The sequence below is a fragment of the Melospiza georgiana genome, chromosome 1 (genome assembly GCF_028018845.1).
Source record: "Melospiza georgiana isolate bMelGeo1 chromosome 1, bMelGeo1.pri, whole genome shotgun sequence".
In the NCBI taxonomy this organism is placed as follows: Eukaryota; Metazoa; Chordata; class Aves; order Passeriformes; family Passerellidae; genus Melospiza; species Melospiza georgiana.
The window spans coordinates 42,282,381-42,308,071 of record NC_080430.1 but is presented as its reverse complement, the minus strand read 5'-3'; the positions used below and the strand labels follow the sequence as shown (position 1 = coordinate 42,308,071).

Below are 25,691 nucleotides of genomic sequence, written 5' to 3'. Positions count from 1 at the left end.
GGTGACCTACACACTTCCATTCAATGTATTCTCTAGTTTATGTGGATTATCAGGTGCACTATCTAAAGTGTTGTTAGGGTGCTTCTCACCGTACTAATTAATGGCAATAAGTGCCCGGTGCAGGTTTGGTGCCTCATCCCATATTCCTAAGTGGCTGTTTGGGCACTGGACACCCAAAGCCTGGGCAGGGGGACAAAACCCTCATCACACTAAAGACCTCAGTTAGTCTTTGTAATGGTTGTTACTGTATTTATCATTAAATTAACACGCATGGGATAAATGGCACTGGCATAATCATGAATATTAAAGATTCTTAAGTGTCCAGTTCCATACCCTCAATTCTGGATGGACAAAAAGGTGCTGGAGTGGGTCCAGCAAAGGTCAGTGAAGCTGGATAAGGTCTAGAGGATAATAAAGAGCAGCCAAGGGAGCCCGGGTTGTTTAGCCCGGAGAAAAGGAGGCTCAGGAGTGACCTTGTAACTCTCTACAACTGCCTAAAAGGAGGGTGTAGTGAAATGGAGGTCAGGCTCTTCTCCTGGGCAACATGTGACAGGACTAGCCTCAAGCTGTGCCAGGGGAGGGTGAGCATCATTCTTGATGGAAAGAGCAATTAAACATTAGAATGGATTTCTCAGGGAGGCAATAGATTTCCCTGGAGGTGTTAAGGGAAGGCTGGATATAGCACTTAATGCCATGGGTCTGGTTGACGTGCTGGTGTTGAGTCATAGGCTGGACTTCCTGATCTCAGAGGGCTTTTCCAAGCGAATGGATGCTGTGATTACTTGGATCTGCTATACATAGTATTTAAGCATTCACCTGTGCTACAATGTATCTTAGTAGGCTCAGCAGCCACTTGTTCTGACTCTTGGCCACAGACTCTGTGGATGAGTGCAGAGGAGGCAGGTAGGGGGCTCTCTTTTGAACCTTCATAGTTATTTACAACAGGAAGTAGGATGAGCTTAGAAGGCACCCCAGAGATATCCCCTTCAAGCACCAAAAGGTTCCCTGTGTCTCTGTCCCTTGGAGTCAGGCTCCATAGACACAGGGACATTCACCTTTAATGGCCATCATCGATGTGCACTGTGTGCTTCTTCTGTGTGGCTGTGAGGTTCCTGCCAGGCACTGCTTGCAGAGTGATAGTCGACAGTTATCTGCTGATATGGAACACTTCATTCTATTATTTAGCCAGATGTGGTTCTCCAAGATTTGCCCCTTCCCCCGCTCCTTCCTCATTTATTCCTGTTAAGCATCACCTTGTTTCCCTACTTGTGACAGCAAGTGTAGATGCACTCAGTTCTGATTAAGAGACTTCAGCTTGTATGGTTTTTGTCTTGTTGCCAGCGGACAACACTTGTCAAGACAGCCCAGAGTGTCTCACGCACACAGCACCTATGGTGTGCCTCTTGCACGTTAGGGGAAAGTTGTCCTTGGGAAAGTCAACAGCTAAAGGGATTCAGTGGAAGCAGGATTTCTTAGCAGCCTTCTTGCAGTGGCCTCCAGGGACAGTGTTCTCCCTACCTCTGCTGTCAGGCGCCTCAGAGAGGTCAGGTTTGTTGGTAAGGAAAGATTTAACACAGGGAAACACAGGGGAGGAAATACACTCTTAACACACACCAGCTCTGAACACCTTTAAATCACAGCTTTTAATGAGCTAGGCCCTGGAACATGACGGATTCTGAAAAGGAACGGGATTATTTCAGGAATTTGAAGAGCAGGATGATTCTTCCTATTTTGTACTTGAAGTTCTGAATATTCCAAATGATGTCTAATAACTTACTATTTATCAGCACTTCTTCAATTCATCTTCACTCAACTCTGATCTTCAGGCTTTCTTTTAGACACATATATATGAAAGAATCACACAATCCTTATTCTTAAATATTTTATTCCGAGTCTCTGAATTTGTTGTATCTTCTTTTGTAAGAAAGAGCTGTTGGACAAGACTCGTATGTATTTGTGAGTATCTACAAGTAAAGCTGCAATAGCAAGTCCTCCTAATGTGTACATATTTAACATTGTAATTATTTATTAATGTTGCCATTCTATTTATTTATATGTGCATATATATGTAAAAACCATGTTGCATTGGTAAGAAATAAAACCTATAAAGGGAAGAGCACTGTGCCAAAAGTGTAACTGCATATTCTCTCTGATTTTATCAAAACAAGGAAGTCACCAAAAATCTATGCTGTGACCAAGCCAGAATCCAGAATGGCCAGTGTGGACCTGATGTGGGTGTCCATGTCCCTGTCTCTCAGGCTTGGTCCAGTGTTTATTGCCAGTGCCTGAGCAGGAGCCCATTTGCTCCAGAGCATGTCACATCAGGATGGGCACCATGGTGAATTTGCCGTGCCTTACTGTAGCTTTTCTTTAATGATCATGTGAAAACCTATTTAGCTTCAAGTGTGGCAGCCCTGGTATCCAGCTGCTCCTCTTCCACATCATGACATCTAGAGGACAGTAAGAGTTTGCTTTATCCATGTCTTGGCTTGAAAAGGCTCCTGCTAAGGAAGGCAGGAGCCTCCTTCAAAATGGAAAATGTAAACTCCCTCCCTCCAAATTATTATAATTTTAAATTAAGGGGCTCTCAGGCAAAGAGATGAGAATAGGAATAACATTTCTTTACTAGGAAAATTAAAAATACAAATGCAATAGTACAAAAAAACCACTGTCAGAGTCAGAGTATGACTTGGCACCCTGTTGGTCAGGGTGTTGGTAGCAGTCCCATTAAATGGTGGCTGCAGCCCTCCTGCACAGGAGGTTCTGGTTGCTTGCAAAGGCTGCTTGTGGTTTTCCAAATCTCAGATTATATCCAGAACCACAGGCATGGTTCTGCTGAAGCAGTGATCCTGTAAAAGGGTGTAGTTTTCCTCTGACGGTGGTGTAGATGGACCTGGTCTTCCTCTGGGAATCTAGAGGGGAAAAAGCCGCTTGTGGTGCTCCAAATCTCAGATTATATCCAGGTAGGAATGCTTGGCTCCTCCCCCTGGGCGGAGCATCTCCCAAGGGGATGATGTAATTTTATCCGTCATGCAGTGAGACTCAATGGCCCATTAACAGCAGATATCTCCTGGAGGGAGGGTTGGTCATGGAAGAACTAAAGAAAACTGCCCTAGCTGGTTTTGACAGGTGGCCCAATTAACAGTAGATAACTGCCCCACCTCTAACAGATGGCAACAGAATAAACACCCCCAGCCACATCTTGCAGCCTGAAATAATCCATCACATCATAATTTCACCACAGGACTTGTTTACCTGAGATGTACTTACAGCAAGCTTTTGTATAACTTCCATCATCTTTTTGCCCTGTCTGTGGCTTGTAGTTCCAAAATAATTTCTTTTTCCATTTCTAGGGGGCAGACCAAACAATTTTTATAAGCTGGCCTTTTTTTTTTTTAGAATGGATTATTTTAAAAAGGAACTTACAACAAATAAAATCTCTTCTTATTAATCCTCAATTGCTTATGTGTGTGGAGGTTACTGAAGGAAAGAAAGAGACCTGCCCTTTATTACAATTCAAACACACAGTCATGTTATCAAAAATGTTGACATTTTTCCTTCAAAAATATTGTGGAAGCATCACTACTTTCCTCTAAGGAAAGAGGAGCAGGTTCCTTGCATAATTGTTTCTTATATTATACTATTGTTTCTACGTTATATGAGTTTCTTATATCATTTGCATGCTGCTTGGGATCTCTGGTCTCAGGGAGGCAGGCATGCCATCTGCTGTGGAAGATACAGAACAAAATCAAATACCATTTGTGAGAATAAAAAAAGTATGTGGGAAAAAAAAAAACAAACACCCAGTCCCAAAATATTACCTGTCCTGGAATTTTGTTTTTTCAGGAAAGAAATTACCACAATTCAGGCTTTTAAAACAAATCTAGTTCTGAAGAAAATAAACAGGGTACAGAGATGGGCATTTTTTCTAAGTTTCTTTTGTCCATTTCTAGGTTAAATTGTTAGAAGTCCAAAGGAGCCAACTGTAACTTGTACTTTCAAGGACAGTGGGGGAAGTGTCAGGACAAAACCTATCTGCCCTCAGGCAGAGTAGTCTCAGCATCTCATTCCTGTCTTGTACACTACCTTCCTTTAGCAGACTAAATTAAACAGAAGTAGACCAGGGTTTTCTCTCTGCTTTTGGCCTCAAAAAGCAAACTTTTCAAGGCTCTATTTCAAGTCCTTGGAAACCAAAACACAGCAATACGGCAATCTCCTAGCCAGCCTTACAGCTGTAATGAGATGTAGATAACCTCTCCACTGATCATACCAGCAAGACCTGGCTAGCAGAGGAGAAAATCAGGATTTGTGGCATCCCCAATCACTGCCAGAAGAGATTTCTCTCACTATGGAATAGGGAAAAGAGTATGGGCAGCTCCAAAGAGACCTATAAAAATTACTGGTTTTTGTCATGTTCCATTGTATGAAAATCTCAGCATCACTTTGTCTGCCTAGTATATTCCAAAAGAGAATTTAATGGAAGAAATTATTTCCTATGTTATTATTAAAGCTCCCTCTCCTTTGCCACTCTAGTTTAAAAGCCATTACCCCCTAGGTGGCACTGTCCAATAAAACAAGGCATGTTTAAATATGGAATGTTCATTAAGAGTCATTAATGTTGGAAAAGACCTTCAAGATCAACCTGTGGCCAAACACCACCATGTAAGTAATCCATAGCACTTACTGCCACATCCAGTCATTTCTTAAACGCTTCCAGGGATGGTGACTCCAGCACCAGGAGCAACAGATTGTATCAATGCTTGACAGCCTTTTCAGTGACAAAATTCTTCCTGATGTCCACCCTGAACCCCCACTGGTGCAGCTTGAGGCCATCTTCTCTTGCCCTGTTGCTGGACCTGGGAGAAGAGGCTGACCTCCACCTGGCTACACTCTCCTTTCAGGGGATTGTAGAGAGCAATAAGGTCCTGCCTGAGCCTCCTCCAGGCTAAACTGCCAGCTTCTTCATGTGCTCCTCATAGGAGTTCTGCTCCAGACCCTCCAGAATCTTTGTTGCCTTTCTCTGGACATGCTCCAGCACCTCAATGTCTTTCTTGCAGGGGGGGGCCAAAGACTAAACACAGAACTTGAGGTGCCGAGTACAGGGGGACAATCACTGCCCTGGTCCTGCTGGCCACACTATTTCTGTTACAGGCCAGGATGCCATTGGTCTTCTTGGCCACCTGGGAACACTGCTGGCTCATGTTCATCTGGATGCCAACCAACACCCCCAGGTACTTTTCTGCTGGGTCTGTGGAATTCTTGTTTACAATGTAAACCAGCATAAGTATGTTGAACGTAGCTATTAGTCTCAGCTTGGTAATCCTCTTTTTCTGAATCTGTCTCTCAAAGTCAATAAAACATGCTGCTGTGAATCTCATTTAAATACAGTATTTTTACTTTCAGAGTGCTATGGAATACATTTTCCTGGAAAATTATTGTGTATTGCACGTACTTGATGTGTCTGTGCTCAATGAATAAGCCAGCAGAGGCTGTGCTTACTTTAGCAAGTCACTCAGAGCAGCAGGAGCAGATTGACAGCTGTAAACTGCAGGGGTTGAAGTTCCTTACAGCTCCAGTATATTCTCACACAGAAGTTATTTTGCATCTGGTGGGAATTGGCCCGGTACTGCACATCATCATCACCTGTTTTGAAACTCCCTGAAAAAAAGCTCTCACAAAACCTCCTTGGCCACAGGACCTCTCAGAAGCACCAGTTCCCCTCTCACCTGTCTCCCATAGATATGGGAGTCTCTACCTCTCTCACACCAGTCTCCACTATGTACATAAAAACCTCACAAACAGAGGCAGCCCTCTTTTCTCACTCCTCCAGGTTCTGAGTGACACTGTTTTGCTTGTGTCATATCCTGCTCTTCCCTCTAGGGCTGGAACACGGATTGCTTGGTGGCACAGGGGAGGAGGAATAGCCTTTGCCCTCCAGGCACTGTAGCAGTGCCAGGAAAACACCTTGAGTACACCCTTCTTACCTTTTGCTTTCACATATAAAAAAAGGAGACAGGAAATCTATCTCACAGTATTTACCACTGTGACAGTTTTGTTCACAGCTCGATAGAGATGCTGAGCCTAGGAGACAGACAGATGGACAGACAGGTTGTTGTGACGTGGAAAGATAGCAAGTGGGTACAAAATTTCTGAGAGCAAGGGGGTGCCACTGAGAAACAGGGAACTCTGGAGCATAAGGGATTTAAAGGAATGATGCCACAATATCCTCAATTAATTTCTGTAATTCCCTTTTGAGAAGAGGTGATCTGCTTTTCTTGACGTTATAGTACCTGGTAAATAACTCCATCATGTACATCCTCTTTGCTCACTCAAGATCTCTGATTTTCTTGTGTATGATATTATGTGTTGTCCCTTCATTTGGCTCTCACAACAGCATCATTATCTTTTTCTGATAATGGGTTTAAGTCCAGACATCATCCAAATTGTGCCATGTAAGGCTTCCCTAGGATAAGAAACAAAATATGGTTTTATATAACCTTCTTCATTTTTCTCTTCTGGTGTCATCCAGAAGAAATCTGGCCACTCAATTACAATTACTTTGGCAAACAAAGAGGTTGTGGAAGAACTATTCACATATCACCATTCATTTGGGGTTGTTTACCTTCCTGTAGAGGAGGCTAGCACAAATCTTACAGGACTTTGGTTTCCAGTTCAACTCTCAAATTGACTGGAGTACCTTTATTTCAACAATAGTATGCTAAGACCCAATCCATAACTTGCAGAGGGGCAAAATCTCCACTAGGAGTAAAAGGTCTCTAAAACTTTTTGTGATTACATCGGTGTCTTTTAGTGCAAGCAGGAATTGATTTATTCCTAACAGGAGGATGTCTGTGTGATATATGTGTTTATGTCCAATGTGTCAAGCACTACTTTATGCCCTTAAACATTGCAGAGTTTGACCCTTTTTAAGACACAGAACTAGAAAGCAAATAGTAGCTGTGATGAATCAGAGGCTTTGAGGAAACATTGGTTCTTTCAGCCCAGCCTTAAGAATTCTTCCTGTGCTGGCTCAAGCTGATATGCACACTTAGTAGGAAACTCTTATACTGGATGTCTTTGGTTTGCAACAGCTAGGAGGCTGGAGCTTATTAGAAAATTATATTATGTCTCCAGGCACTGAAAAAGTAAATTCTTATTAATGACTTGTTTGTTGTAGTTATTATTCTCAGCATTTCTCCAGACATTCAGAGATAGATTATTTCTCTCTTGAGAAGTATAATGCACTTTTTTTCACTAAAGAAACAAATTATTTTGCTGATAAAGCCTGTATGAGATGTTGTAAAAGCAAAAAAATGTGTTCAGTACAGTTTTTCTACCTTAACATGTGCAATAGAATTTTTATGTATGTTCTCATTATTTTCCCCTTTTTTTTAAGCTCTCACAGGCATTTGATTAAATTTGAAGTATTTTTTCCTTCAAAACTTTTAGGAGCTTAGAAACATAAGACTGCCACACAATTTCTTGAAAGATCTTAAGTCTTTAGTGATGGAGTTGTTTTTTTAAGAAATAGGAGAGTGTTTTATACATTATTTGCCTAAAATTGTAGGCAACTTGCATCTAAATGTCATCATGCTGCACATCTGCAGATCATACTGAAATATCCCTATTTTGTTTGTTGTGAAAAGCAACAGGAAATAGCCTGTTGGCAGCTACTATGTTCTCTCTGTGAGTCTGTGAGGTTCTGACTCAGACAGTCTCCAGTTCAAGTCAAAACCTCAGGTTTTAATGATACATGATTAAATACAAAGGGGGTTTTGTTGTTTTTTTAATTAAATTTTAACTTGCTGTGTTACATCCCAGGAACAAAATATTGCATGTGATCCTGGATGAATACAGGACAAAAATCCTAACCCATGTTTTCTTTATTTATAAAGATTAATGTAGACTTTATTTTATTTTAATCGTTCATGTTGACTCTTGAATTTCCAAATAAATTTGACTGCAGTAGTAATTTCTGAAAGCTATTTTAGCTTCTTTCTATCTGTCTTTCCTGCCTAATCTAAGTCAGTTGTAAATGCATGTGGCTTCAAAGGAAGGAGGAAAAAGGCATAATGAAAATAGTCTATGTTCTTCAAAATGCTAAAAAGATGGAAAACTATTTAAAGAACAAAACATGTCTCAGGAGCTCGAGAATCACTGTGGACTGACATATGGTAATCGTATGTCAGCATATGCCTGTGCTGCTCCTACAGCATATCTCCATTTGCTAAATTCTATTTGTGTCCAAAGTTGTAGCAAGATCAAGTTTCAATGCACTTTAAAAATGTACAAGCATGATGGTATGTTTAATTTTTAGTTTTCTGTAGAAGCAATCCTGCATATTTTTATTTTTTCCTTGTTTCCTTGCTCCTTTTTCTGATTTCAGAGACCATCCTGACACTTCAATTTACTCATCTCACCCTGTGTTAATTTCTTAGTATCAGGAAAATTGGGACCAACTCCAAGATTAATAAGTATTTCTTTAAAGTTGGTGGTGGTGGGGGGGGAGGGTGAAGATTCAAAAGATGCTGTGCATAGAAACATGTGGAATTAGAAGAGGGGAAACAGTTTCAGTTTCCTGCTCTAAATCTAGTAATTTAATAACCTAATCATTGAGTCATTGTGTGTATATGTTTCTGGTTTCTAGAACCCAGAAATCCCATTCTGAACTAAATAAATCTCCCTTTGGAAAATTTTGCTGAAGTTAACATCATTTTCATTTCAGTTTAATAGGACTATTAGAAAAGTGCTGGGAAATTTCAGATGCAAACTAGCTGTGAGTTATGAGCTAACCCCAATTCTCATCTTGTTTCCTAAGAAATATTCCTTCCTCCATCTCAAAGCTGAGGATATCAGTTTGTTTCAGTTTTATAACCCATGTTAAAGCTGACAAATTAAATATTTGACTCTTCTGGCTACTAGAAGATAGGTTATTAGGAGCTGCAAATAGTGTTGACAATTAACAGTAAAAATACTGAGTATTGTATAGGGGTCTAAGATTCCTTCCATTACTACAGTGTAAATGGAAAGCATTTCACTTAAGGATACTTCATGACAGGGAAATAGGCTGGAGCAAGGAAAGATTCCAAGGGTAACATTGTGTTGTTTGGGTTACACAGATAAGGTAAACGGAGCACGTATTTCCTTTCTATCTGGAAACAAGCACTGAACAATTTCAATTTCCAGTCAGATGGGCAGGGAGTGGATTGTCCTCTCAAGATAAACTCAAAATAACTTTGCCAAAGGAATGTCTCTGGATTGACACTGCTATACTCCAGATGAGAAATCCCCCCATATTTCTGAGTCTCAAGCATGGATGAACGCAGCAGACCGGTGAAGCAATCATTTAATCATTCAGTTCCATTAAATAGACATTGGTTAGCTACATGCATCAAGAGCTAGAAGAAGGAGAGCTACTTTGAACGTGCACAGGCCTTGGGATTAGAAAACCACCACGATTTCTGCCCAAGGATTGCTGCACTGAAATCTCTTGGAGGTTTCTATCATAACCCAGTGCTGTGGTGGTGGCTGAGGAGAGGCTGTGCAATGGTAGCTGCAGTTTCTGCTTCGCTGCATTACCTTGCAATGACATTAGCACATATTTTACATTCTGAGAGGGGAATGCTTCCCTCCTCCTCCTCCCTGCCGCTTAGAACAGTGAAGAGATGAGATGTGACACTTGAAAATGCTACAGCACTGTGACCTCACCAGGGTATAAGATTGTCTTAGTGGAGGCAGAAAATTCAGCTGCCTGAAGTACTTTTGCTTCGTCCAGCTGGTGTCCTACTGCCTGCAAAGCCGCTTCCAGACAGCAGTGCTTTGTTATTCACTTGACTTTACTAGCCCTTGTCAGAGTTAATTGGATTTGTGACATGGTCAGATGTTTATTTCTTGATTCTGTTGTCCCTTGCCTTACAGAACAGATATGCCAGGGGAAACAACAGTACATCTAGCAAATACCAAACTATGAAGAGATACATAAAAATGCTGCCCAATTCTTTAGGAGATACAATTTAAGGAAATGTGTGCTTAAAATATTTTTCCCTTTAATTTATGACAATATTGGCACTTAGCTCTGATTTATTACATTAATTAAAGAAACTATAAAACTTTTTGTTTAAATATATCCACAGCTCTCTAGACAGTCAAATATCACATTCATTAATGTGGTCATGTATAAATGCCCAACTAAACCTTATTGTAGCTGAATGCTGTTTTGGAGAAGAATGAACATAAATCATATAAACACAAGGTTACATTTCTGGTAAAATCTCTTATTTATTAAGTATTTGAAAAACTTACACTCTTCATGAAAGTCACTGCCTACAGTCATAATTTTATTATACCTTCCTTTGTGTAATAACTTTAGTTTTGTATGTGAGATTATATATAATAGTAGTTATACAACTCACTTTCTAAATCTTTGGTACTATTACTGATATAGTATTTTTCTGTAAATGTTTTAAATAAAATGAAAAAATGTTAATGAAGTTATTGATACCTCTAAATTATTTAAATCAAAAACAAAAAAAAAGGACTTAATTTAAAACTGCTACAAAAAGCATGAGTTTTGGCATGGAATCCCAGAGAAGGTTTTATTCTGAAATGCAGTCTCCCTTCTTAGGGAAGTTTTGGTTGGATGAGAGACCCACACGTGACCTTAGAGAACAGATAAACACACACACACACGCTCACAGCACTCTGGAAGTTACAGTGGATGCAGTCTTTTCTTCAGGCTTGAAACAAGAGTAAACCAACCACAGCTTTGTGTACAAGGAGTGTATAGAAATACCTGAACATTCCTTCATGTCAGCACAAGCTAAATTTCATAGATGTTACATGATAGTAACAGCAGGAGGAGAGGGCAAGAGAGACAGATTGACAAAGCAGTTAAGCATGGGCTTAACTTTAAGTTTGTATCCAAATCCTCATGAAATCAACAGCTATGCAGTTGGAGCTATGCCAGGATGCAGCAGAAGATGTGACCATCATAGTCTACTTTATGTAAGCATGTTGTTACTAAGTTTGTAAGCAGAAATGGAGTTAGGCAGTCATTGGTGATCTGTAAGCGTTGTGAAAAACATGTTGGCAAAAGTTTTTTATTGGCTAATGCAAGAGAGAAATAAAATCAGAGAAACTACTTGTCATCACATCAGCAAGAAAGAGAGTGTACACTTTATTTCTATGTCATTCTAATTTTATTATTAACAGACACCCCTGTGCTTTCAATACACATAAAGCTGCAGCAGCACAATTGAGCTTGGTGTCATTTTGGGCAGCTATTTGGAAGCATCTTAAAAATACACAGCAAGGCTAACCTCCACTCCAACATATTGTATTAGCTGAGAAACAGGAGAGGAATTTTTTTTTTGTACTTTTGTACTGATTTTGACAGACCATTGGTTCCCTAAATAAGGCAGGGTTTAGTCCTTCATCTCTTGCACTGTGAGGTAACATTGTATAAGCCAAAATAATGTCCACCTAGACTCTGAAACTGTTACTCTACCCCACTAGGAACTTCAGGAATAAACTTACTGCCTTTAGTGGGGCAAGGTCTGAAGTAAAATCACTGAGCAATTTTGCTGAAAAAGTTACAAAGCTGGAGAAATTTTATCAGAATATCATCTTCTATTGTATTACTGTTTCTATTTGCCAAATTAATTACAAGACTTTCTTATGCTCTACTGTATTATGTTAATTAAAAATTCTTCACTACGTTTCCTTAAGGGCAGTCACAAAAAAGTTATCATCTCAAGACAACAGTCCATAAAATATTTGATGTATCACAGTTGCTTCATTACATTCACATGTGTCTTTCAAGATCATTATTTAGCTTCAATAAAGCTGAGATAGATTGATTTATTTACATGACACCTAACAGCAATCTACAAACAATAGCTGGAACAAAAAAAAAATAATTCTTCCCCAACCCTGCCTATTATCGTGGATTTGATTTATTTTTGGAATAGGGGTCCATTAGGAAAGGTAAGATTTCTAGCAAGCTATTCAAAATGCAGCAAAATATTAAAGAATAAACAGGAAAAGAAAGAAAAAAATCTTTTGTGCACTTTTATTATTTATTAACCTGAGTTGGCACTTACTTTGATACAATGAGTTACACACGTCAGAATGCTCCATGCTCTTCAATTGTACTTTTCTCAGCCCTAAAAAGATAGGATAAAAAAAATACTAAGGTCAGCAACCATGTGCACACCAGCATAAAGCTTATCAGCTTCTATTTATTCTTACAGTTCTTTCACAATAGATTATTAATACCAAGGTTGTACCAATTACCATGAATATTTAACTCATTTAAAATTGCATATTAGTCCACAAGATATTGCTGATGTCTGATTGAATCTCAAATAAGATTATATATTATTTGGGGGAGTGGGGGTGGGGGTAATGTCTGTTAAGATGAAAGCACAAAACCTCAACAAAACCTAATGCTAATGTCAGAAGCCAAATTCCAACTTAAAAAGCAACATTCCTCTAGACATGCTGCTGCATTTTGTGTCATTTCTTTGTGAACCCTCCTCAGAAGCAGGACTGCTACAAAGTGATGTGTTAAAGGCATCCATCCCTGCTTTCAGGTACGAGGCCTTCCTTAGTGACACAAATAGGATGTCCACTTATGAAAGAATTTCCTAAAGTAAAGAATGTGGGTTCCTAAAAGCTGGCACAAGATAAAACATTTCCAGGCCTGGAAGTTCCTTAGCAGGAGGCACAGCCCCTCAGGCCAGGGTGGCAGGGACCCTTTGGGAGGGAGTCCATGTGGCCACCTGCTCAGGGACCTGCAGCCCTGCAAGTGCTGCCAGCCCTGCCGCAGAGGCAGCTGCAGCTCTGGGGAGGCTGGGCCACCTGCCAAATGGATGGGTAGAGAGCTGGCAGGCAACCAGCAAGTTTCTGGCAAAAATTTGACAAGCTTGGGTTCCACAAGATTTCTCTTTTAAAACATAAGAATGCTACCTTCTCTTCACAGCAAAACACTAAATAGTTTATGTTAGGAAGTGCATTTTGCACAAGTCCATTTTCTGCCTCCAAAAATACACAATGAGTAAAATTTAACTTGACAGTTTGTGGTGAAGTTCAGATAAAACCAAACATTAAGGAATACATGCCTAATGAGAAAAAATAGTATTGAAGCAAATAGAACCACACAATCTACCTGGTATGTCTGTGTCATCTGTTGCTTGAGTAGTGCAATACAGGGTACTGCAGAAATTCTGCAATTAGCTGTAAGAAACACTGAAGGACCACAAGCAATGTATCTGCTTACCCATGGCCCTTCATCAGGCAGACCAGAGCCACAGGCAGACAGACACTGACTGGAACAAGGGGTTAAAATGTAACTCTCCCAAGGTTTTGTTGACTTCCCTTAGCTAGAAATAGTAAAAACATAATGTGATTGCGTGATACAGCTCAGTATGAAGTTGTCTCAGCACAATTTTTAATATGCATTTTAGACATAAATTAGCACATATTAATGCTAATAAAGTTATAATGCTTATTGTGTCTGAGCTAGAACCTTCAGCTTGGGTTGTGCAGTTTGCTTATGTATTTAGAAGAGCAGGAAAACCTACAGTCCTCTTACTGCCAAATAGCATAATAATTAAGTAATTAATCAGCAACCACTAACTACTTAGCTCTTCAACTAGCTAAGCTAAAGAATTCTAGGAGCCATACTTTTGGGGACTGAAGGCTGAATCCACACTGATAGATCCAATATTCCTTCTGCACCTGTGTCAGTGCTTTACACTCTGACAGGGTGGCTAGCAAGCCCAACCCAAGTTGATATTATTCTATATTCATATATTGTTTTACAGTAAGTTCACTATAAGGAGTGCTGACAGAGTTGTCCCTTATGAGTACCTACATCTGACTGAATTTGGTTTTTAATATTCCCCCTTCAGCTTTAAATAAATGCAAGTTTCATGCACTCAGCTAAGTATTAACTAGCCTGATGCCTATGACTTGTGGGGAAAGTAACTTTATGCCATGTTACATTCCTTCAGCTCTTATAAAAGTGTGAGAACCAGTTTCAGCTGTTATATGCACTTCTGCTTTTTTGTACAGGAACCTAAACAATCTGTTAATGAAGGTAGAAATCACTGTAGCAGAGAATCACTGTCCCATTCTGTCCTTTGACAGCAAGAAAACACCAGCATTTATGGTATCCTTTTGAAGCCATAAATTTCTGTTGTACCAGTACAAGACTTCTGAGAGAAAATACCTGGCAAAAGACAGTGGAAAGCGCTAAGTCTTGTCTCAAAGTTTCCATTTATATATTGCAGTATTTAACTTCCTTGATCAAGGAAGGTGGTGAAGTGCAACTCTTCCTTGACAGCCAGCAGGAATGGAGGTAGTCTGTACACATTTTAATGTGCTGCTGTCTCCTGAACTCTCCAGACCAGAGAGAAACTGTGCATTCCCTGTAAGGCTTCCACTTATGGATATAATATATTTGGCTGCCTTCCTAACAATATCTAGCAGCATCCAGCACACATGCTTATACTGTATTAGAATATACCAGTTTTGTAAATGTGGAAAAGAGATACATTTTCTGAAGTCAAAGAGCACAGCTAGAAAAAAACCATACCAAACAGGAAGGACTGCATTTGCATTGCAGACCACTTGTATAAAGCAAAGCCTTTTCTTCAGAGAAGGACACCTTTGTTTCATGAATTTATATTAAGCTGAATTGCTTTGTCCAGCTTGTATGTTCTTGGTCTCTGGCATTTTTCATGAGACAAAGCAAATGCTGATCCTCTTTGGGCTGTAAGGGAAAACAGCTGCTAGTCAGAACTGGGGGATTGAGAGCACTTGGTCAACCCAACTTCACAGAAGGTTTAAGTACCTCCAGACTGTGTCACATCTGTCACAGCAGCAGCAAATACAACATAAAATGTAGAGCAGGTCCAATTTTTAGTGGGTCAGTAGAATCAGCCCGCAGTTATTTTTAACTGCCTCGGAAAGCTTAGCAGGCAGATACAGTTAATCCTTTAAAGGATTTGCAGGTATTCATAGCTTAATAAGTAAGTATAGTGGATTAAGCCAATAGGAAATTGAAGACAGTCAAAGACAACCATTACATGCTAACATAAAAAAAAATAAAAAGAACAGCTTCTTTTATATAGTTCTTTCCTGACAATCACCTTTAAATTGTCAGTATGTGTCAGAATCCTATACAGTGAAATATGAAATAAAAATGTTAGTCATTAATGTCAACATGTGTGATATTTAAATTACCAGAAAGCAGTGAATTTCTCTTGTCTTCTATTTCCATTCTCCTACAAGTGCTTTGAAAAGCAGATCTGCATTATGAAAACAAATTAAAAATGCATCTACTTATGTAATAAATAAATAATAAAACTAAAACAGTAAAATTCATTTTAGTAAGAAGAAAAAAGGCTGAATTATTTTAATTGGTTGTATTTTATATTGCTTGTATTTTTTTTCAGGATTCACTGACTTAGGCTCAGCTGACAGATGTGGGCCTTCAATATATTCATAAACACTGTGAAAAAGAACACACATAATTAGACAAAGGAAAAAAAATCAGATGACACAAAACTATTAGGCTGAGGAAATCTAGGACTAGCTATGAAAAGCTTTGGAGGTGGTTCAATACTGAATGAGTGATAAAATGCCAGAGGCTATTCAGTGTCATTAAGTGCAATGCACACCATGAAGGGAAGAGAAAATACACATATATATACATGTATGGGGTGTTAGTATCACCAGGAAAGAAACCTAAAAATATCTGGTGCTTAAAGGAACAAACATACCTTTTTAATTATTTAAAAATTAACAGAATTTATTATTTATTTTAAAATTAACAGAAAAACATGAAAAATCTGCCCTGTAAACACTCAGGCCGCAAACACTTTATGAATACTTTGGAGCTTTAGTCATTCCATTATCAAAAACATTATGATAGAATTAGGAAAACATCTAGAGAAGAATATAAGAGCAGTGTATCAAGTAATGAACTTTATTCAAAAGGTGACCTATTAATAGTAATACACCAGTTTTCCCAATATAAATATTGAAAGGTATGGGGTTTTTTTCAATAATAAACTAAGCTCACTTTCATTATATATTGTGAGGCATAAACTGTACATGGAGCAGAAAAAGCATGACTTCATTGATTCAGCAGCTCTATTCTGTAGGTCAGCAGTAACTGTTAAACAAAAGAGTCTCCTGGTCACGGAAGGCCCGAAGAGCATGATGGAAAAATCACTGCAAGCATGACTGCCTCTGGACATTTTTTCCACAAGTATTTACTTACTAGGTTAGGCAGGCTTCTCATCTGGCTGAATTCAGCAGTTCTCAGGTCCTCATGACTAGAATGACTGAAATAATTATGTATATTGTTTGGCATATTGTTACAAGAAATTTGGTCAAGAGCTCTCTGTTTCTATCACTGCTACTTAAAAAGAATCACTATAAAACAGAAGTGCTTCATTAACTGTCCAACTGAGGCAGTCTAATTCCCTACACATTTTTAAGGTTATATATTCTGGCTACCAGACAAGCCACTGCTTTCACACCTCAACTGTGTTAACTGAAATACAGTCGAAATATATGTAGATAAGAGATACATGAAAGATAAGAGCAGGATATTACTCCACAAGGTTTTAATTAGGACCCAGCTCTTCCCAGATGAGTCAATAGCGGGATGCATTGTTGACTCTGATGCTTGAACAGAATTGTGAGACATACACGATAGGACTAGTAGGGAACTCCTAAATCACTGCAAGTACTCAACTTTTACACTTGCAGTTGTATCACTTAGGCTCCTTAGGCTTATTTCTGAAATCATTTATTTCAGAAACTGACCCAAGTCCCTTTAGTAACTACTCTATCAGATAGCAGTCTCAATGTGAAAATTCTGTTTTGATTTTTAGAGTCAGTGTATTCCTAGTCAGTTGATGACTTATGCTCTTCTACTAACACAGTTCCTTGGCTTCAAGAGAGCTTTACCTCTGTGATGGTACATTCAGAGAAGGAAATTATATCATCTGTTAACACTCATTTAGCTTGGCTCATGGAGGCAAGCCCTTTCACAGTACATCTCTCCTACCACGGTATGCAATGTGAAGAGGTCCCAGCTGGCTGTGACACCAGGCCTGTCAGAGCAGAGACACTGCAGACATTCCACACCCACATGGCCTGGTCCCAAGAGCTGTGCAGATAGGTTAGCACATTCCTTTCAGGCCAATGTGCCCTGTCACTGAGACAGCCAGTCTTCCTCAGCATGTATTCAGAGCCAAACTAAGGTGGCTGCACTAATTCTGCACTTCTGGAAACAGTTTGGTGGTGATTAGATGAATTATTTATGTACTTCTACTTCACTGTGTAGTGTAATTACACTCCTAGTTTCCCACTGTACACTTCCAATCCCATGGATCACCAATCTCTTTCTCCTCACTGACTCTGTACTGATTTGCCTTTCTGGAATGCCGAATTTCCATAGAACAGACTCCAGTTTTTCCATACATCTCAAAGCCTATGATAACTTTTGACACACAAACTGAAAAGATTTTCAACATTTGCACTAAGGGCTTTGCTGGAATGCTGAGCCCTGCACGTCACTACAATGACTGAAGCTTAGTGACAATTCTACTAAGAGAATGACATCACTTATCGTTTTGGAAGAAGCATCTTAATGTAGTAGTGGCAGATCACTGACATCACCATCGCCAGATTCCTAAGAGAAGCCTGAGAAGGGAAGAAAAGCAGTTAAAACAGTAGGAAATCAGGATTGACAGAACACTTGACAATGGTTCTGCACTTTTTAAGAGCAGTCTATCTTAATTTCTCACACACTCCAATCTTTCCCCTTTACAATCCAATTTGCTCGGGTAACCTGGACCCCTTTCACTCCTCGTGGTTTCTCTGGCTCTGCTCCATCCTGCAGATTTGTTGCTGCAAGTCATTCCTACTAACAGACACTGCACAGAGAACACAGTTTCAGGAAGTCTACCACTTATCTCACTGAGTGCTTCACTGTCACATCAGCACCTTTTCTGAATTCAGGAAGGGCAGGGGTCTAGGAGTGGGAATGAGAGAAATTGCTCAGACAGTGGATTCTATCCTGACACAAGCATGAAGGAAAGGCCAGCACAAAGATCAACATAAACCTCAAAAAAAGGATTTGAGGACATAAAAGGGCTCCAAAACATTGAGATACCATAAGAAGAGCTTTATCACAGAGGGAATGAAACATAGTACCATGGAATCACTTGGGTGGGAAAAGACCTCCAAGATTGAGTACAACCATTTACCTAACACTGACAACACTAAATCATATAAATAATGTCCCCAGGTGCCACAACACCAGAAGCTCCAGGACCTTAATGGTCCAGAGTGACTTGGTGGGTGAGAGAATACAGGGCATTCAAGTTTCATAGATGAGTAAGAAAGGGGTTATGAAAGACAAAGGAGATTAAGAGAAAGGACACACAGAAAAACATTTAAAATGACAATTTTTTCAAAAAATGTGTGGCCTTCTGCACAAATTTTGATTTAGTTATTAAATAGAATAGCTGTGTATGCATATTTAGTCTTATGAAAGCAAGCAAAATACTACTGAAGTTGAATATACAGCCCACATATATTTACCCCAATATGAAACCATACAATGCTTACCTTAGACAATAAATTACTGTAACATATATTTTGAAAATCTGTAATATATATCTCAAATCAGACTATGTCATTAGAAAGATCAGTGGTACTTTCTCATTCCCTTTCTGCCATTCTAATGCTTGATTGCCACTGTACCAGGCTGCTGTGCTCCTCACACAGTGAAAAATGAATGAATATGAGGAAACAGCCTGCAGGAAACAGTCTCTGTTTGACTATCCTTTCATGCCCATTTTGCTTTGTTGCAATACCTCTGGCTTAATAGGGCTTTCACTTGATTTAGTTCAAGTCAAGGGAAGAATCAGCCCCACAATACACCTGTCCAACATGGCTTTAACATTCCTGACAAACCTTCTGAGCACCTGTCCAAAGGCAAAACAAAGCAACTGGAGATTTCACATGCAATCTGAATGTAATGTGATGTGAGCCAGACAAATGCTTCAACTGACCTTGATCTCTTTCCAAAACATGGAACACTGCATTAATAAATATCAACATTCATTTCAAAACCTTCAGAGTACTTAGCTGAAATACTTTCATTGTAGTCATACAGTCAGTGTTAGCAAATTTCCATCTTAAAGATAGATGCTGCACGGGCAGTTTGCAAAGAATTTAGAGAAAAAAATTAAATCAAATGCAAGAAGCCCCAATGACAAACAGAATGCCAGACAACTATAAAGTTTTTTTGGGAAAAAAAAACACCCTGATTTTCTTAGAAAACACGTAACATTGAGTAAATAAACGGTTTTTCTTTCCTTACTTTTCTTTGGTACTTTTACTCACTCAGGTATACTTGCTGTGAATCAATTTCATAGAACAGTACTTCCCCAAATTAAGATTTGATCCTTTTGCTTTATCCTGTCAAGATTCTTACCAAAGTAATGAGAAATTGTTTTTATGGTGCATGAGAGGATTTATTCTTTTATTATGAGCCAATAAATTTATTAAAAAAATCAGTCAATCCTCAGCTCAGTCCACAGATGTGTTCCCATCCTACAGGGATTAAGAATCAAACAGAGGCCTTTCCCTTGAGTGTGGCAGGAGTGAGTGAAGGGCAGGGATAAGAACCTGGGAGGGTGCCATGAACAGGACAAGAACAGAGCATCTGTTCCTGTGTGGCTTTTTCTCTCCTCCCACACATTCAAGGGAGAGATGCATATGTAGTGTGTACAGTGCTTATTTTTAACCAGTCAGGCAAAGGGCCATGATGGCTCTGTCCCATGGCTCTGTTTATCTCAAGGACAGCTACAAATGCCTTGTGCTGAGATCTGATTCTCTCCCCTGGTGCCATGGTATCCCCCTCTCTATTCCTCAAATGTTGCCCTATGTGTTAAAAAGTGTCTCAACAACCCCCATTCTTGGCACTCTGCAGGCAGCTCTGCTTGCTGTTTTTGTGCATCACAGCTCTTAATACAACATAAGGACAGATCTTGCCAGGACTTAAACAAAAGCCAAAAAACCCCAAAACAATCAGGCTTCCTTCCATGGAAAAGAACCTTCATAATTCTGCTCATTGAATGTATTATTTCTTTTAGGTTTGCTTTCAAGTGAGAACTCTCAACTCTCATTGCCAGTATTTCTCTTCTTATCATATTAATAATTTTTTTTTGCTTTTCTGTTCAACACCCTAAGACATTTTAAGGCTATTCTAAGGCAGCTCCTCATGTGATCGATTTTTGTTTATTTTCTGTTTGGGCTATGTTTTTCTACCAATTCACAGAGAGCACAGTACAGTTTAGTCATACATTCATAACTTGATTATACTAACCAAAGTCATCCATTTATACAGTTCTGAGGAGGAGGGTGATTTTACCAGGCAATTTTATTGAAAAAAACATCATCCTCAATAAAGATTTTCACAGCAAGAGTAATATGGAAAAGAATATCCTCCTCCAACATATGAAACATACCACTTAGTCAAAATTGTGATTTCTAATCCAGTAGTTTAAAGAAGTACATATATATTTGAACTCTGTAGGGCTTCAAAGACTTGACTGTGAAAGGAAAAAAGTGAGGAAATCACATGTATCATTCTCATTTTGCAGTAAGTGGAAGATATCTTACCTAATTCCTACTGAATACAGAGCAAACACAAAAATCTTCATGGATACTTTGAGACAACATGCATAAAGTAGCTGCAACACCACAAACACAGATCCTTCCTTATTTTATCTTAGCCTATCCAAGTAGGCAACCAAAAAGCCTCTATAAAGAAAACCAGCTACTTGAGAAAGAGTCTTTCAGCTCCCTGGGGTAAAGAACTCACTGAAAAAGCAGAATTGTAAAAAAAAACACAAGGAGTGCCTGCTGCTGACTGCCTCTACAAAATCTGAAAAAATTATTCACCCATGTATATTTTTTCCTGAATAAACAGTATTGTATTAAAGAACCAAACCAAACAACCTGAGACATTTCTCTCTTGGAAGAAATTAACCTGCTCAAACCAATGGAACAATTGTACTTACACCATGTGGCACTGAAAGAGCTGAATGTGCCTTGAGAGGGAATGTACCTGGTCTCCCAATGGAAAACAAGGACTCTCAGATCTTAGCTGATCAGACCCTCCATAGTTATTTATCTTCTATATATTCATAGTAAGCATATATGTAAAGTACATTTTAAATCCCATTGATTGCAAGTAAATTTAAGGGTGCACTTAAACATGTGTTTAAGATGCTCTGGTAACAAATTACATTCAAGAAATCAAACATTGCTTGAATCTATGTGAAATACAACAGTTTTTTCCTTTTCAGCAGACCATAATATACTACTTCACAGTTAGCTAGTCCTGACCATTCTTAAAAATTTACAGTGCAGTACACAGAAAATTAATTTAGAACGAAGTGGTCTGTAGCTGCATGGTCTGCAGAGCTTCTATTACCAGCCAACACAAACCACTACTGGATGAATAACAAGATTTATACTTGGTGAAATGAAAAATAGAAATGTGATACATAAAACTGGTCAGAGTCCAGTATTTCTTAGGATTAATCCCAATAAGGCTCCTGAGACATGTTTGTTATTCTTAAGTATTGTAATGAATTTCAGCATACAGATTGAAATTCTGTGCTGAAGTAATCCATTTGCAAATTGTGCTATTGCAACTATTCAGGTAAGTCATACAGTATTGTTTTCATCTCTTGACAGAATAACTTGAATGTTGTAAACAAGATCAGTAATTCACTTTTAAGATTGAGTTTCAGATGACTGGCTGTTAATACTACAAAAAAGCCACTTTCAAAAATCATTACCAACTCCATGAATGCTTTCTGAATATTAACTGCACACAAATTCCAATCAGCAAATAATGACAAATCACCCTCTTTTAAAGACTTAGGTTTATATTTTTGAATACATTGCTGCCAAAGGCAACAAAACATCTTTTTGTAAATTTTATGTATTCTGCTTCTTCAGTGCTGCCTTTTCAAAGGGAAGCTTTTTGCACAGCAAACTACAAGCATGTATTGAGCACAGTGACCTCTATAATTCTGATTTCAACAACAAGGTCAACACCACTAAGAAGCCAGTTCTGCCTTAAAGGCAAAAGTGTCTTTGAGAGCCCAAACTGGATCTTTTAAATGTAATTGAACTATAACAATTCATTTCCACAGGCTTATGAAAGAAAATGCCTTCTAAATTTGCAACCAATTTTATAGTATTTGGCTACTGACAATAGATGCAGACAGGGAAGTTGGACCATCACATCTTGAATTTCATACACTGCTAACTCAGACAAAAGTTTTTCAGTGAAGAGAGACAGACAACAAGGAGCCCCCTGTTAAGAGCAAGCACAGCAGAGTTAAAACACACGAGAAAGTGCAAAGGCACAGAGTGTGAGAGAAACTGAGACTCCACTGCTGGGATCAGCAGCCAGCTGTGCACAGGAGGGGTGTCCCTGTTGGTGCCTCTTGGTCAGCACAGCACAGCTGGCACAGCTGGCTCCCCTCCCTCCCTCTGCTCCTCAGCATCACCCCAGGGCAGCTCACACAGGGATGGAGAGCTTGCCTGTATTAGGAAATGACATTATTTCACCAGTGAGATGCTACTGCAGTTTACTCTTGTGCATGTGGTTAAGCTGTTGGCAGTGCTGTTTCCAGTTAGAATGGCTTTAACAATCATCAGCTGAAAAAATGTGATTTTTCTCAGCACAGTTGAGGGACCTGTCTCTTCATTACCTTCCTATTGTATAGGCATACCTATCTCTGCAAGTGTAACAGCCACTGAGTATAACATAGTATCAAATCAAAAACTTAAACTTCAAAACTTACAATTTGATAGTAGGGAAGACATTCTATTTAATGCCCTTGGCTAATAGGTTGGGTAAGGTAGGAGAAAATGAGGCTTTGATGTTTGCTAGGCATCATTAACACCCATTCCTGTTCACAGCTACATTTTGGAAAATACTACATGGAGTGGTTTTTATTATACATTCACAAGATCATTTTGGCAGACAGAAAGTTATTTCAAGGGGTAAGAAAGGCAAAAATGTATTACTGATTTTCCCCCTGCTTTTCGATGGTTGCTTCATTACAGCTTTCCTAAATTTCCTCTTCCTCTCATGCTGTACAGCTAACTCTATGAATAATTTAATTGGGATACTCTATCAGCACACTGCAGTTGATGAAGGCTTGATTCTCTCAACATTTTTGCTTCCATCCTGATTTCTTTGTAACCTAACCTGAGAGCATGATGACCAAGCATTTCCATTTTCACTTTCTCCTCTGCAGTTCCCGAGACAGAAATAAAATGGAGAGGGGGCAGAATGGGAGGGGGTGGGATGCCTTCTGCTGAAGGTAGAAAACACATCACACAACCATCATCAAAACTTCATGTGTGACAATCTGGTAAGTGAATCCTCAGGGAATTTTAACTATACACATCCCTTCACAGGTACACAGCAAAATCCTCCATGAGGAGAAGATCAGGCAGTGAAAGCCACCTTAAAAAGACTCCAGAATGAATGGATGGCAGGGGGAGGAGGAAGGGAGAAAGAGAAGAGGCGGTCTCTCTTTCAGTGTGAATAATCCTTGGTAGCTTTATAATTACCAGGCCTGGTTTTTTCCCCCAGATAGCAATACTAGCCTCTATAACAGTAAAAAATCAGGAAAAATGCACTTTCTTTTCTCAACATCAATATGTTCCTAAGCAGCAAGCTTTTATTATCATTCTTCCTTGTAGCCTTTTATTTTCTATTACTTTCACATATTTAGATATTAATTCTGCCACCTACATTCTAATTTCAAAAAAGCCCTAGGGTTATATTATTTACATATCTCAATTGAATATAGTTCACATATGAACAATATGATAAGGAACATAATTTAAAATAACAAGCAACATGAAGTAGTTTAAAACTCTCCTTACTTTCAGTGCCTCTAAGTGAGGTTTTTAAAGCTAATTAATAAAATTTCAGTGATTTTCCCCTTATAAATAAAGTTTCACAAAAAATCTAAAATCCACATGCCCAGATAAATAGCAATCTATTTCTCATATTATATTGAAAGCAATGTTATCCCTTTTGCTTGAAGTAGGTGGCTGAATTTTGGACTCTTAGAAGTTGCTCCTGTTAGGAAGCGCATTCCTTACAGAATCTGTTGGGGCTCCTTGTGTGTTTCCCTCTTTCTCTCAGAACATGAACTCAACCTGCATCTGAGCTCATCTGTTTATTGACACTGAAAAAGCATTCCCATCCCACTCTTTCCAAATTCAAACTTTACCCTTCTTTTCCCCTTACTCTCTGATCTTTTCTGTTCCCCACTCTTTGTACTGGCTCTGCTGCTTGTCAAACACTTCCCACAAGCTGAATGGGCTCATTAAATTAGCAGCATTACTCAGCCATTTCAGTAATCAATTTTTCTGTATTTCTGTGATTTAAATCAGTTGACCCAGCAGTGATGAAAACCAGAGATAACAGGTGAAGGCAGTTTACAGCAGGCCATAAGGACACCTTGCAGGGTGGTCATGCAGAAAGGTTTTCTCTTGAAAGCTTTGCAGCAGCACTCCTCTATTCAGTGCTCCCTGTTACATCAACGTCAAAACTTTGTCTTCTGCACCTACATTCTGTCCATGACAAAATACTTCTGATCAATAACTGTATCTACTGTGATAGATGCCTCCAATTCAGCGTGTGGCTACCGTTGTTTCATTTATTTTATATCTGAAGTACCTGAAAGAAATACACTTTCACGAATGGTGACCTACACCTTACAACAGCTGATCCCTAACAAAATAACAATCATGTAAAAGAAACGTCTGTGGTTTGGGTTGCAAAGCAACAGAAAGCCATTGAGAGAAACATATGCCTAAGAAAAACAGATTTTTCACCCCCGTTTCAAAATACTATTTAAAATCAGTGTTTTCCGGAGGAAAAAAAAAAATCAACACAGCATCAAGAAACATAAAAGTACAAACTGCTGGCACAGGAGTCACTAATACAGCCAATACCTTTCTGTATTCCCAGAGTCTCTGGGAATGTGCATCCTTTGATTAAAAGGGGGGACACAAAGAAACATACCCTGCGCTAGGTTTTACCTGAATTCCCCTTAAGGGACAAAACTCACCCATTGAACTTTTACAGAATTTAGCACCATCCTTGTGTTACCCTAGGAAGCATATAAAAAAAAGAGTTGGCACACTTGCTTGCTTCTTCTGGAACTTCCAGCCAAAGCCGAGATGTTAAGATAATGGTGATGTAACCCATCTTTTCCGAATTCTCAAGCGATACACGTGAGGGAAGACCAAGTGACGAGGCCTCTTGGAGAGGATGACCACCCTGTCCTCCCCAACAGGCACACCTTGCCCCTGAGCCGCACTTACTTCTCTTGCATGCGAGGTGCTTCCTGCAGGGCCGGGGCTGCCCGGGCAACACCTGCCCACGGCAGCACCTCGCACGGGGGAGCGGCGCTGAAGGCAGCCGGGCTGAGCCGCTCGCTGCTGCTCCGGGCGGCTGCGGGAGCGGCTGAGGGGAGCGGCCGGAGCGCCGCCGCCCCCGCCCCGGCCCCGCCCCCCCAACATCCGGGTCCCCGCCGGCGCCGCGGCGC

At 39.5% G+C, this 25,691-nt stretch overlaps 1 long non-coding RNA gene across 3 annotated transcripts; it reads right to left on the bottom strand.

The window, feature by feature from the left end:
• Positions 1–2,420: 2,420 nt before the first annotated feature.
• Positions 2,421–25,619, bottom strand: LOC131093925 (uncharacterized). Of its 3 annotated transcripts, none has more exons than XR_009115635.1 (5): positions 25,468–25,619; positions 12,102–12,164; positions 6,291–6,463; positions 3,271–3,349; positions 2,421–2,912 (listed from the first exon to the last, which is right to left on the bottom strand). It is a non-coding gene; the product is annotated as an uncharacterized LOC131093925 (long non-coding RNA). The 3 variants fall into 3 exon arrangements; XR_009115637.1 differs by lacking the exons at positions 6,291–6,463; positions 25,468–25,619 and adding exons at positions 13,280–13,382; positions 14,600–14,766; XR_009115636.1 differs by lacking the exon at positions 6,291–6,463.
• Between the last annotated feature and the right edge of the window lie 72 nt (positions 25,620–25,691).